A 13,183-nucleotide genomic window follows, 5' to 3' on the forward strand; every position below is an offset into this window, starting at 1 on the left:
AAAAGTGGACGGTGGCACTTTCTCGCTCATAATCACCGCTCAGGCCACTTCAACCCACCTTCGACACCGACGTCGGCTTTCCAAGCGTCGCGGTGCATTTCCACGATCGTGTGTTGGGAGAAGGTTGTTTCTTCACCGTACAGTGGGCGCTACGAAGCGTTCTTTCTTCCGTATAATAATTAACCGTTCTTAATTAAAGGGAGATAAAATTAAAAATTGATAGATTTATTAAATGAAAACATTTTATGTTTCGTTCAATTGATCATCGGCGTGAACTTCTCAACAAAGTTGAAACAATCGTTATCAACGAAAGGTTGATTAGTTAACGAACAACGGTTCCCGGAAGAAGTAAACGAGCTCGTCCTGCGTCGTCGACGCGGTTAAGGGGAATCGATAGAGGTTATAGCCCGAGTGGTTGAAATAACGTTGCCCTATTGCAGCTGCCACCCTCCTTACGTATGCACACCCTTAAATAATTGCAGCTCATTCGCGCAAATTATGCCGGGGTTTTCGTGCCGGCCAAAGTAAAATATAATAATATAGCTCGAGCTGCTCGAGCGTGTGCGTGAACGTAACGCGTGTGTCTTTCACCTCGTCTGACCATTTCATATGGTCATTCGTGTATGTCCGATGTCTTCCACCATGGCGTGTTTACGTTTCCAAACACTCAAGCCGGGCATGAAGTGTAAACATGTATTTAAGTACCTGGAACAGTCGTAAAATTCGTGAGAGAAATAACGGGTACCCGCTTCCCGCTGACCATATGGAAACTGGATGATAGATTTTCATTTGATACCGCGTCAAATTGTTGAAAATAGATGGTTGTTTCTCATTTTAACGTCATATTTTATAAATAAAACGATGTAGCGGTTGTTTAACAAATTACTGTTTTTAATTAGTATTTTCTTTTGATTACAGAAGGAGCATCCACTTCTATGCTGGCGAATTTATTTGGTGAGTACACATGTGCTATTTATCTTATTCCACGAGTACTTTATTACTCGGAAAATTACTATGTTCGTATCTAATAAATGGTAACGCGATACAGTAATCAATCAATCAAATATCACCAGCTATCATTCAGGTTTTTTACTTTAGGGTGCATTTCTTCCCCGGTAGCGTGCTATAGTTAGAAGTTGTAAGTTTTTTTGATATTTGATTGTTTGAAAAATGTAATATAGAGCAGCTCTCAAGCTTCTGAATTATTGTCATTTTTCTGCTTGGAGCGTCTATAAATTTATTTATTGAGAACATGTAACTAAATAGACCCCGTCATGGGTTTCCGAGGGTTGAAAGAAAAACCGTCTTCCATCGAGCAATTTCTTCGACAGAAAAAAAAAAAGATAAAGGGTTAGGGGGGAGGGGGGACAGAATTTCTCGCTTTTCTACGAGAAGTCGAGCTTATCGGCGAAGAAAATCGGAACAACCCCAAGGTAAGCGGCGGTGCGAACGTAACCGTGTAACACACTCGAGGTGGTCGTCGGTGTACGCGTGCGATTACTTACTCTCCATCGGCGAATTAACGACGAATCACCGATGGGAAAACCGGTTGCTTGGCCGAACGGCACGCAGCTTAACGACTTCTCTCCTCGGCTTCAACGGGCATTCCAGCGGCACGAGTTTGCCTCGCGACACGAATTAATGGAAACACGCCGCGGCATGCCGTGTGCGCTGATAAAGCGGAACGCGCGTCCTTCCTTACGTATTTCTCTATCCTTACCCGATACGTTCCGCATCGCGTTTTGTCTCTGACCATTTCGCGTTTACGTAGAATCTCACTCGGTTTTTGCTTTCGCACGCCCAATCATTGGCCGGCAAGTTTTTTCATTTCCTCCTGCTGAGCATCCGTTTCCTAACTGCCCATCTTCGAAACTATTCGCGAGCCATTGTTTAATTCATTCTGTACTATTGTTGTTCGTCGTCCAGATTGCATAATGAAATGCAACGACTGCAAATTTGAATGCATCGAATAATGCATTTGTGCTGTTCATTGATAATCGTGAAATTTTTAGAGCGATAGGTACTGACGGCTTGGAGAAATTTAAATTAGCTTCTTGTATTTTGAACAGGAAAATCGGTTCTGGTATAATGTTGCAATGTTATGAGCGAATCAGTTCTACTTTCCAAAGTTCTTATCTGTACAGATTAATATCAACGTTTTTATATACAAAACTTGTTCTACCGCTTGTCAATCTATAAATTGATTCGATAGTTATCGATAAAAATCACCATACACTAATTGAGATCGTTAAATTGACTGAAATAATCCGATGTTAAATTTATCGCCAATCTAATCTGAAATCTTACAGTTTTATGATATTTTAAATATCAGCACTTTTCGTGGAATAAATTTTCAACCTCTTACGTTATTGACATCGTGCAATTTCACCAATTCTAATTTACTAACTATATTTTATAACTTCTATTTTGCATAAATGAAAAATTTCAATTTGAAAGAGGAACTATAAAATCAAATTATTAATTTATGCAAAAAAAATCAACCAATGCATTTCGGCGATGCATTTATGCAAAAAATCACGACGTCGCGTCGGTGCAGAAGAAATGAATCGCTAACCATGTAGTTACAATCATTCTTATTAGTTATCTCATGGAGGAACACGCATATTCAGAATACGTATAGCACTGGATCGGAATGTACCGAACGGTACGTTTCTATTTCTCTTTCGTCGCTGATATAGTACACAGCAACGCGTCTTAAATGAAGCGATTCCGTATTCAGCGCAATCGTAGAAGCTCGCTCGAACAGGTTCTCGAAAAGAAGAAATATCAAAAGGAAAGAAACCATGATTCGCGTATGCGTCTATGTATTTCCATTGGGCCAAATTTCCATTGCAGGGATAGATGATTTGCCCCGCGAACGTTGAATTGCACTTTTGTCCATAAGTCGTCGGATACCTTAAGAATAAATTTAAGTTTCATTGCAAATTTATTAATTTATCTTTCGTATTGCATCGGCAATAATTTCGTAATTATGAAAGCACACTATTAATATTAATTGTAAATTATAAAAAATAATATCTTAATATTATAGAAATTTCAATTAAAATGTCAAAGCTATCAGTTATCACCATTAAGGTACAGGTAAATAACCGAAGGTTTGGTAGACTTGGGAGTATTTTTAGCTATTGATAAATATTCTCTATTTGTTACTTCCTGGTTATTATTTATTAACAGCACAAATATATAGTTCCCTGCAATCGACTCTGTTATTTACAGAGCCTCAGTTCAATATCTAAAATTGGTTGTCTACTTCCAGTGACGCAATTCTTAATTTAAAGCTTTCCAATGTACACGAAATTGAAAATGACATTTTTGTATTTGATATTTAACACAATTTTGCGTTTAAATATGGAGTCGTTGGTAAATATTGAATGTCTGTTTAGCGGTTCTAAATATCTTCACCGATAATTTCGTTTTAACTGTTATTTGTGAAACTGTTTTTAATCCTCTATTTAAAAAGTCTATATTCGTGATTATTATTTTACTGAAAAATAACTCCTTATAAGAGAAACAATCGTGCTATAAATTAAATTGAATTCTTTTCTTGTCCATAATCAATAGAAAAATATGGTCCTTTATTGCACTAAAAATAAATCGATTTAAAAAAAGAAATGACATCTTCATCCACTCGTGTCTTCAATTATAAAACATTTTAAATCGTGTAAAGTAGGTACAGTTTCTATGGATGGTAAAGTGCAAAGGTCAAGCTATACAGAGTGCCCATTAAACGTTAAAATGGTAAAATCGATCTGGCAATAGTTACAACATTATCACCGTTACAATGTTTCCCGTCCGTCTGAAGGCATAATCGAGGACAATTTATTATATATCTTGACCCCATTCGGTATCGATATTCCTCTACTCGTCCCTGTTCCGTGCATCAGTGACAATGTAGCAAATTAGCTTGCTTCATTTTGCCTTTTACCACCTAACGACTTGAACGGTCCTTCGAATGGCACGAGTTTGTCTTGCAACGCGAATTAATGGAAACAAGCCGTTCGGTACGCTGTACGTGCTGATAAACCGGAACGTCCATTTCACGGGTTTCTTCGTCTCCTCTCGAACGCGTTCTGCTCGAATTAAACGATTTCGTGTTCACGCGTGGCGAGAAAGAAGCGCACTAAAATACACGCGTAACGTCTCGCCTGGTTTACCTTTTTCCTTATCTTTTTATTTCCACTTATTTTATTTTAACTTGTAACCCGTGGGATCATCGGTAATCATAGTTCGTCCATTCTTTTTTCTAATATTTAACATTCTGCAACGTAAAGCACTGAATAGTTGGCAACGGAAAGAAAAAAAAAAACAGAGGAGGAAATCGAATTTTTCAAATGTTACGTTGATTCGACCAAAACCGTGGAAGGTATGCGAGTTCATTCAGCGTAGAGAAATGAAAATTTCTCCGCAAACGGATTTAATTGATCCGTCCCGCGAGTGGGAAGTCGGGTAGCGAATGGTGGCAAACTCGGGATGAGACAAGCCGGTGAAACGCGAGTTAAGATAAAAGCTGACTGGCGTTTTCTCATATACACCTCGACACATTCTTCGATAATCCATAGGACTTTATTCACACTTGAGAAACTAACGGTCGTCGTTAAAATACGTTATTAGGCAGAAAAACAACTCTCTCGGTTCGCTATGATGGCGATTTTTCCGGAATTTCCTTCGGTAAAATGCAGGCTCGAACAGTGTACGCCCAGCATTTTACGTTGCCACAAACAGGCTAACGACTTCTCCCCCCTGGTTGACTTTAATGGACATTCCACGCTGTGATTTTACCTCACGATTTGAATTAATGGAAACACTCTGGCATCCTATTTGCACTGATAAACCAGAACGTCCTCGCGGCGATCGTTCCTTTACCGCAAGTATGTATGCGCAATATCTTCCTCTTCTACGATCCGAACCATTCCACGAGGGTTTACATTGCACGACGCGATGTCGTTGGATTAAGCGATTACGCGTTCCTGATTATTCGAGCCAGGAACGAACGCATCGATCACGCTGGGTACCCTGTGATTTCAGAAACGAAACGTACAGAAAAGCGAAACAACTTAGCGAGTGTCTTTTTGCAGATAACCAGAGCATAGAAATATCGTGAAAATATAGAATTTCCAAAAAAAATATTATTTATTATTAATTATTATTAATATTCCAATTATAAAATTGGAATATTACAGTTCTTGCTTTAACAAAGTTATCGTCTTACTATTATTCAGACTATAAATTAAAACTATTCTATTAATTTCAAATCAGTGATGAATATTAAGCATACGAGTAATAATTTAATTTTAGTGATATACTAAAATAAAGTATAAGGAGAAAAAGTTATTTGTTTTATTTTAATAGATACATATAGAGAAAACATGTTTTGGAATGTAATTAGAAAGATTCTACACCGTGGTATAAATTACATTTATTTTCTTGAAGGAATATAATTACAAGGAATCTAAGAAACGGGGAAAAGAAGAAAATAACATGTAAAGGCGAAACGTTTCTACTAACCATTCATGGTAATTTAGAAGTTGCGTAGTTATATTCCATTATCCCATTATTTCTTACTTAATTCATCTCATACTTCAAAGAGAAATTATTCTTTCGTATTTTCTTCTTTATTTTTACACGTTAGCAGGGCTCGGTAATAGCTTCCTGGAAAGTTGAAATAATTTTTCATTTGACAAATGTCGTTATTCCACAAATAATCTGCATCGTTTTACATTAAGCAAAATATTTCAATGTTCATACCATTAAAAATAACTCATACATTAATGAATGAACCTAAACTACACGATATCGTTCTAAAACGTTACCAGTTTTTCACTCTTCGTCGTCTTAATAACAAACGTCACCGTGGGTAATCGGGAATTAAATCAAGGAAATAAATGATTCCCGACGTGAATTAACGACGAATAGATAACGTGACATCTGTACACGCATATGAAACATAAACGACGAATAAAAGGGGAGAGAAAAGCGAAAGATGCAGGAGAGATGAAGAATACTGAAAACATATGCTAACCGATTATTTTACCGAGTCATTCTTTTAAATCGTCCCGTTTAATAATAAATCCGCAACCTGTAGTAACTATGACCACATGCTTATTACTGAAATGATGTATCTACGATTTCTTAACAAATAATCATCGATTAACGGTAGACAACGTTCGTTAAACTTTATTAGAAAAGATAAACTATAATAGGAATAACTTGAAAATATTTAAAGTCGTCTCAAAGGAATAATAAAAAGCTGATGAAAAATTAAAATCAATATCAGGATCCTAATTTATCTAACGGTTAATATAATTAATAATATTAGCGAATAAAATTCTTATTGAACGATGGTCTAATATAAACGGCTATGTTTCATTGTTCTTCCAATTCTTGGAAATTTTTTGTTATATTCGCGAAGAATAAAGCAGTCGTCTCTTTGTTCGTTTCTCTTACCAATGAACAAAAAACGAACCGAATCATAACAAAAGCGATATCGAGACGGCGCTAAATTACTTTCGTCGCAAATTAACAGCGGCTGGATAAGGTAACGAGGCAGAAGATGGAAGTGGACCGAGGACGAGGTAATCCCGCGGTCGGTATTGTTTCACCGACGGAAGTCACTCTTTTATTACGAGACATTTCCTGTTCCGTGCGAGAGTACACGGACGTGCCTGTTTACACCGTGTACATGTCACGTTGAACACAGATAGCTCATCTTTCTCTCTTCTTTTTTTTTTTATCCATCACCATGGATCCATCACTCTCTTTTTTTCTTCGCATTTCGTTCTTTTCCTCTTAACCGGTATACATCTGTTCGCCTGCGACAGAAACATCTATGCATGCGATCGATCGCGTGACCAATTTACGTTTCCCCTAAATGGAGGGCCATCTCAATTTTTTTGTTTTTTCAACGAATTTAATAAAGGGCGACGGGAAGGAAGAATATAAAATAAAAAGCCGGTGAAAGGGACGTCGAGAAACTTGTTTGGAATGAAAACAAACTCGTTAAAGGGATAGACGATTAATTAACCGCGGCTGTTAATCAGATTAGTAATTAAGACGGAACAGCTGCGAAAGAGGATTCTCTGCTTTCCTGGAATGCGTATGCGATACTGGAATTCCTTCTTGCCGCACAAAGATGTTATCGTTACCACATACTAAAACATAATTGACAAGAAAAATTCGATTAATATTAGTTACAATCAATTAATATTAGTTGTTCAAATCGCTTCAACCATTTCTTTCGGTAATCAATTTTTTCCACAAACTCTATGCATACGTATAATTTGTTGCATTTATTATTTTTGCGAAATAATACAAGAAATTCAAATTGAATTTATCTCCAATAGAAAAATCATTCATTTTCCGGCGCCTAATGTTTAGACGACACAATGCAGAAGCACGAAAGCGAGTATAGAATGAAATTTATTTTTTGACTGGCCTAATTGCGTACCGTGAATTCCGGTAATTATAATAATTGGTCTGTGGTTTCGTCACGCCTGAATCAGCGCTCGGTTTCGTGGGTAATCAAGAACGAGCGTGACGCAGAGTCAAATAAATGCAGAGGAATCTCAATTTCTGTTCCGTGTGTACGCGGTTGGAGAACGCTTGAAATTCGGCGCCACGTTCTCTCGAAACTCTCCTGTCCCTTTTACTTTCTTTTTTTAACCCTCCAGTTCGCCCTTCCCTCGCGTTCTTGCTCTTTCCGTTGAAATACGGCCGGTCAGGTGTAACGTTATCAACCGGGCAAATTAATGTAACGAAAGGCCAGATTAATGCCGCGCCGTCGAACGAGGAAGGCGACCGGCCGATGTGTTAGAATTAATTAACTTTGCCGGGCGTACATATAATTCAGAGGGTACACACGATTGATTAAAGCCGATTTCACGACCAATCAATCTATAACTCCTTAGAGGCCGTTCCACTGGCGGTCATAAATTTGCACCAGCTATTAAAGGAATCCGGCGTGCGCCTTATCGTTCATTTATAACTGTCCGCGGGCCGTCTCATTAACCTCCCTTTTCTCGGAACAAGATCGCGAAAGTGGAGACAAGAGCCAAAGAAATCTCAAAATATCCGTCGGTAGCGTGTCGCGGGTGAGAGCTGGGTCCGGTGACGGGCTTTCGAAAACACAGGTATACTGGGTCAGTTTACGCTAGCATCGCTCGACACACTCGGCTACTCGTAAACAATGAACATGTGTAAACAATTGTCGGCCGGCTATGGCGGAATTAAGTCGTCTTTTGGCACCGGTTGATCCCCTTCGTAACACGACGCGACGCGTCCACTTCTTTATGCGACTACCGAGCTTATGAACAGAGTTATGCGCCTCCGCTGAAATGTTTCAAAGTGACACTTGAGATCGTCGAAATATAAACGAGACTAAAACTAAATTATATATCATTGCATAGGAAGGGATTTTTGAAAAATGTTTGCGAATTTCGATAATTAACCTGAAATTAAAAATTAAAAATTCTGAAAGTTTTTGATATACGGTCGATAATTTCTAGTTACGAAGGTAAACATCATATCTAGGAAATGGTGAAACATAACTCATCGGGATCCATAAATGGTTTCTGTCGTTCCCGTTAATTGATTATGTCTGAAATCAATTATCCATGGCGAATACACTCGAAGCAGGAGCGCAGGGATCGTGTCCCATCTCGAGCACACCATTCGAGCTACTTTTCCGGGAAGACACATTATAAGTTTTTCCCTGGGGTTAATTTCGCCAGCGATAGCTAAATCCTTTCTCTCTGTTACTCCTTTTCCTTTTTGGGTTTCTTCCATTTTCGCTCTTTTATTCTTACGCTACCCTGTCCCTCTGCAACCCCCGTCGACGAAGCTCGAACTAAAAACGGCTAAGAGTTGGTAGGAGCGTCTCTATGGTTAATTAAACGCATAGATCACCCCCTCTCTTGCAATCTCCACCGACTCCTCCTTAGGTTCACCTCACGCCTGACTCCACCCTCACCCTCGTCTGGCCGTCTTCTCCTTTTTCCAGCAACCCTGTAAATGCGCGCACACTTTTTCCGCGTTATAAGCGTGCATGTGTGCCTTCTTTTACGTCGCCAGTGCCGTATACATCTGAAAAAAAAAAATCTCGGTAACATCTTTCTTGCCCATCAAATACTCGCTCTGATTTTTTTTCTTATTACGCAATTTGTAAATTCTTGATATAATTAAACCACACGAAATAACGTAACGATCCGTGGGTCCCTTTATATTTCACTTTCGAGTACCAGAGAAAATGTTTCGCGCGAATTTTCCCAAGGACCATTAAACTGAACTCATTTTTACAGATGCTTCGAAAGTGAAACGAAAAAAGGTCGTGCACTTAAAATTTTTTCCTGCACGCCCACGTGATGTAAACGAAAAGGACGAAGAAAGCAAGCCCCTGTAACGCATACCGGTTTCTCAGGAAGGCGTAACCTCTGTCTGAAACTACCGTCCACGCTCATTATCGTTTACACGGATAAACCCGTCGTCGATTCCTCTCCTGTTCATCGCGATCGATCGTTCAACCCATTTGCCGCGGAACAACACATTGCACACTCGCAACACATATTTGACGCTTCTAATCTGATAACTTCCATACATACACTAATACTACCCTGATCACTTCGAATGTCTTATCTATCATTTTACATTTTTCAAAATATTTTTAGATATATGGAATTCCATAGATTTTTTACATTCTAACGACATATTTATTGAAAGCTTATTAATATGCTTTTTGATAACATCGGTTGTTAACTGTCAACGCGTTAGAGCAGGATGACAGGAACATTATTATTTGTATACCAGTTTTTGAATTATAGATCGCGGATGAATTTATTTTAGGAAGAAACGAATGGTTCCATGCATCGGTGGACCGACGTCTATTTTAGTCTGGTTATAGCGCTAATACTACTAGCGGGTATCGCGTGTAGCGAAATGTAGTATCAATCGAGGACATCTATGCAAAAATGGACTGGCCTCTGTTACGATTTTTTATTATTATTTTTTCTGATATTTTTAATTCGTTCTTATTCTTATGATTGTAACGAACGTCACATTTGGCGTGACTTGTAACAAACCATAAAAATAATGTACCTTTCTTTTACGGATAGCGTGCTTTCGATAATGCTCCGTATACTAATACAATGTTATAAGATGTGAATTAATAACTCCTGGTAACAGTCGGGTTAACAGCCCAACTTCTACTCTGAATCCGTAATTAGATTAAATTATTCAAGTATATCTGGATACGTAATAAGCACATGCGAGCGTAATACGTATAGCAATATAATTTATGAACTACACGTTTCCTATCGTTAATTTTTATGCACTCTTTTATTTTCAACTTCGTTCAATATCAAACAAAATTTAATAGCTTATACCATTATCATATGTTCCGTACTTAATTGCATCGCACGTGTCGATTTTTTCATGGAATCGATCAGTTCGCATTTTGAAGCAGTCAGAGTCGGTCTGGCGTCTTCGTGGTTGTATCAACGGGTAAACAGGAATTCGTGATAAGTAACATCGAATCGGTGTAAATAATGCAACCGATAGATACGTCCCTGAAGCCGAAAGAAAGAGGTTGAGAAGAAAAGGGGGAGAAGAAGTAGAGGGAGGAGATGGGTGGCTAGCGGAGCAGAGGATATTCTTATGAATCGATGAAAGAACCGCGAGCATGCGCGCCTGAATCTTAATAACTCATGCGATACCACCCCTTCCTTCTGTTATCCAAGCCCTCTGCCGCCGTTATCAACCCCCGGCATCCCCGTATTCCAGCCCGACAGCAGATATGCCGTTATAATATACGCGTAGCAAGGCCGAGGTAGACACGAGAGTTGGACATTCCGGGCGTAGTTTCGCGAATATCTCGAAGGTATTCGTTGAGAAGCGGCCGAAAACACTCGTGTCGCTCGCGCCTTCCGCATTTTTCCCTGTCACCGAACCAGGAAATTCTCATCAACTTCACCGTGGACCTCTCCTCCAGGCTCAGAGGCCAGGTACAGTGTTAGCGCACCTTCGCCCTGGCAATTTATATATCACCTTTTTACGATCATACGCGTGGTTTTAACGCGACCTATTTCGCGCGGATTTACTGCCTGAAAAGCGCGCCGTTTCATTTTTTATTTTTTCCATTGCCATTGGCGCAGGGCCCGGGATTAGCTTGGACCCTCAAAATGTAGACCATTCCGGAAAAATATCCTAATTACGCCAATGTCCCTTCCTGCGCCCGCGAAGACAGTCGCTGGTATTGTTGCTCTAGTGGCAAGAGGGAAGGTTAATTAGCTGTTATGTTCCTTGAGTGTCGTCAAGGAGCCGCTCCATTATGGTATTCTCCCATAACGCCCATTTATGGCATGTTTTGCACATCGTTTTACAAACTCCTTTTCAATATATTTGTTCCTTTTGTGTATGGAATTAATTGTGCAAACGCATTATATTTTCTGCTTTTCTAGGAAAAGGGTGAATATATAAAAATAAAAATAGAAAACGCTAATAAATAATTACCTTGTACCTCTACCGATATTCAATTTTTTATTATCTCGAAATGAAGGAAAGAAGGTAGAAATGAGCAAAGCGATCGCGGTTTGAAATTCTAAAGGCTGCGACACGGTACAATTGTAGCGATCCCGTGGTACCATTACCGATCGTAAGGGGACGTCGCGAGAGTGAAACGAAGCAAACCGGAACGAAGGTTGGCGCGCACAGGGTCGAAAGAAAAATCGTTAGCGCGTCGATAAAATAAAATGGAAATAACACGTCGCGTTAAGGGATCTCCCCGGGTGCGCGCGTCGAACACCTCAGTCCCGTATGTTTGCTGGCTGTTTCGGGCGAGGGGCACGGGAATAGCACGCGAACAAATTAGCCCTCTATCTGAAACAACTTCTTGGAATAGCCGTTACTCACGGCCCGAAGATCGGGGCCCGTATTGCCTGAGCGAAACGGCCCCGTCCGCGGGACGAGGAGAATGCTCTCCGGGCAAGTGGAAGAGAATCGACCGGGTGCGGGGGCGGGGGCGGTGGGTCAGAGCGAAGGAGAAGAAGGAGGCGAGAAAGAATAAGAGAAAATAAAATGCTGGACGAGGCATTTCGAATTTCCAGCTCGAATCCAAGCAGAAGGTGCAAGGTAGGACGTAGGAGAGAGAGCAGACTCTCTCGTGGACCTGCTCAATCCAGGGATAAACGAGTCGTTCGAACAGTGTTGAACAGGAGTGAATATTTATACGTGGCCTCTTCCTTCGCACCTTTTTCGCCGTGCTTGTTCTACCCCGGACCCCTCCTGCTTCCCTTGTTCCGTCGTTCGCCACCCGTTTCCTCCTTTACAGTCCCATGCGGTATCTTCTTGATTACCCAGTCCTAATTAATTCTTCAGGCTTCATCTTTATTTTTTCCCCTCTCCACGCTCGTCGTCGACACCGCGGCCGGACAGACCGATCGTTTCTTTCCCGAGAAGATCACGAGAGGCACGAATGATCGTGGACCGGCAGAAAGAGCGGAGCCGCGGGATAGGAATGGTCATCGACTTCGTCAGGAACGTCTAAACGACCTGTCGTTCTCTTCGAGCTGTGAAAATAATCCTATACGCGATAAAATTGAGTGAATGATTGCTTAGCTCTTCCACGACGCGAGGCCGTTTATTCCTACCAATTATACTTCGTTTCTACTTTTCTTACTGCAAACACGGTTTATCTTTCGGTAAAACTTTCATGCCGTTAATGAAGGAATAGCTTGAAAATAATTTACTATTATCAGGATCCTTTTAATTGCAATTTTCGTGCCTTTCATTTTTAATCAAACGATAATTTATTGCATAGAAAATATTTTAATTCGTAGTAGCTCTTTAAACAAATGTAATGATTTTCTATGAAACATCTATGAAACTCTGTTGAGAAACGAAAGTTTATGCTTATCTGAACTTTAACTTTTCTTTTTCCTCTGCTAAGGAAAAAGGTAGGTCAAGGCTGTGTCTTCAAGTTCGACGATGAGGTCGAATCGGTGCTACACATAAGGTACACAGAGAATCCGAGAAGAAAATCGAACGTACACGTGTTCGGACACACTTCTTTCCCGTTGGGACCATACTCGAACTACCGTTTCTTTTTAATGTTTTCTAGTATTATAGTAGCGTTTATATTTTCATACGAAGACACAAGTAAAAATAAATAGCTTTG

General features: G+C 39.9%; 1 protein-coding gene across 7 annotated transcripts in view; it reads left to right on the forward strand.

The window, feature by feature from the left end:
* The window catches only part of zfh2 (Zn finger homeodomain 2), a 234,291-nt gene that overhangs the window by 88,997 nt on the left and 132,111 nt on the right, over nucleotides 1–13,183 (forward strand). For all 7 annotated transcript variants that reach the window (XM_034320178.2, XM_034320179.2, XM_034320177.2 and 4 more), the window contains one exon: nucleotides 919–954. The gene's annotated coding sequence lies outside the window, so the exon portion shown is untranslated. The remainder of the gene's footprint in view (nucleotides 1–918; nucleotides 955–13,183) is intronic.

The sequence above is a fragment of the Osmia lignaria genome, chromosome 13 (genome assembly GCF_051020975.1).
Source record: "Osmia lignaria lignaria isolate PbOS001 chromosome 13, iyOsmLign1, whole genome shotgun sequence".
Taxonomy (NCBI): domain Eukaryota; kingdom Metazoa; phylum Arthropoda; class Insecta; order Hymenoptera; family Megachilidae; genus Osmia; species Osmia lignaria.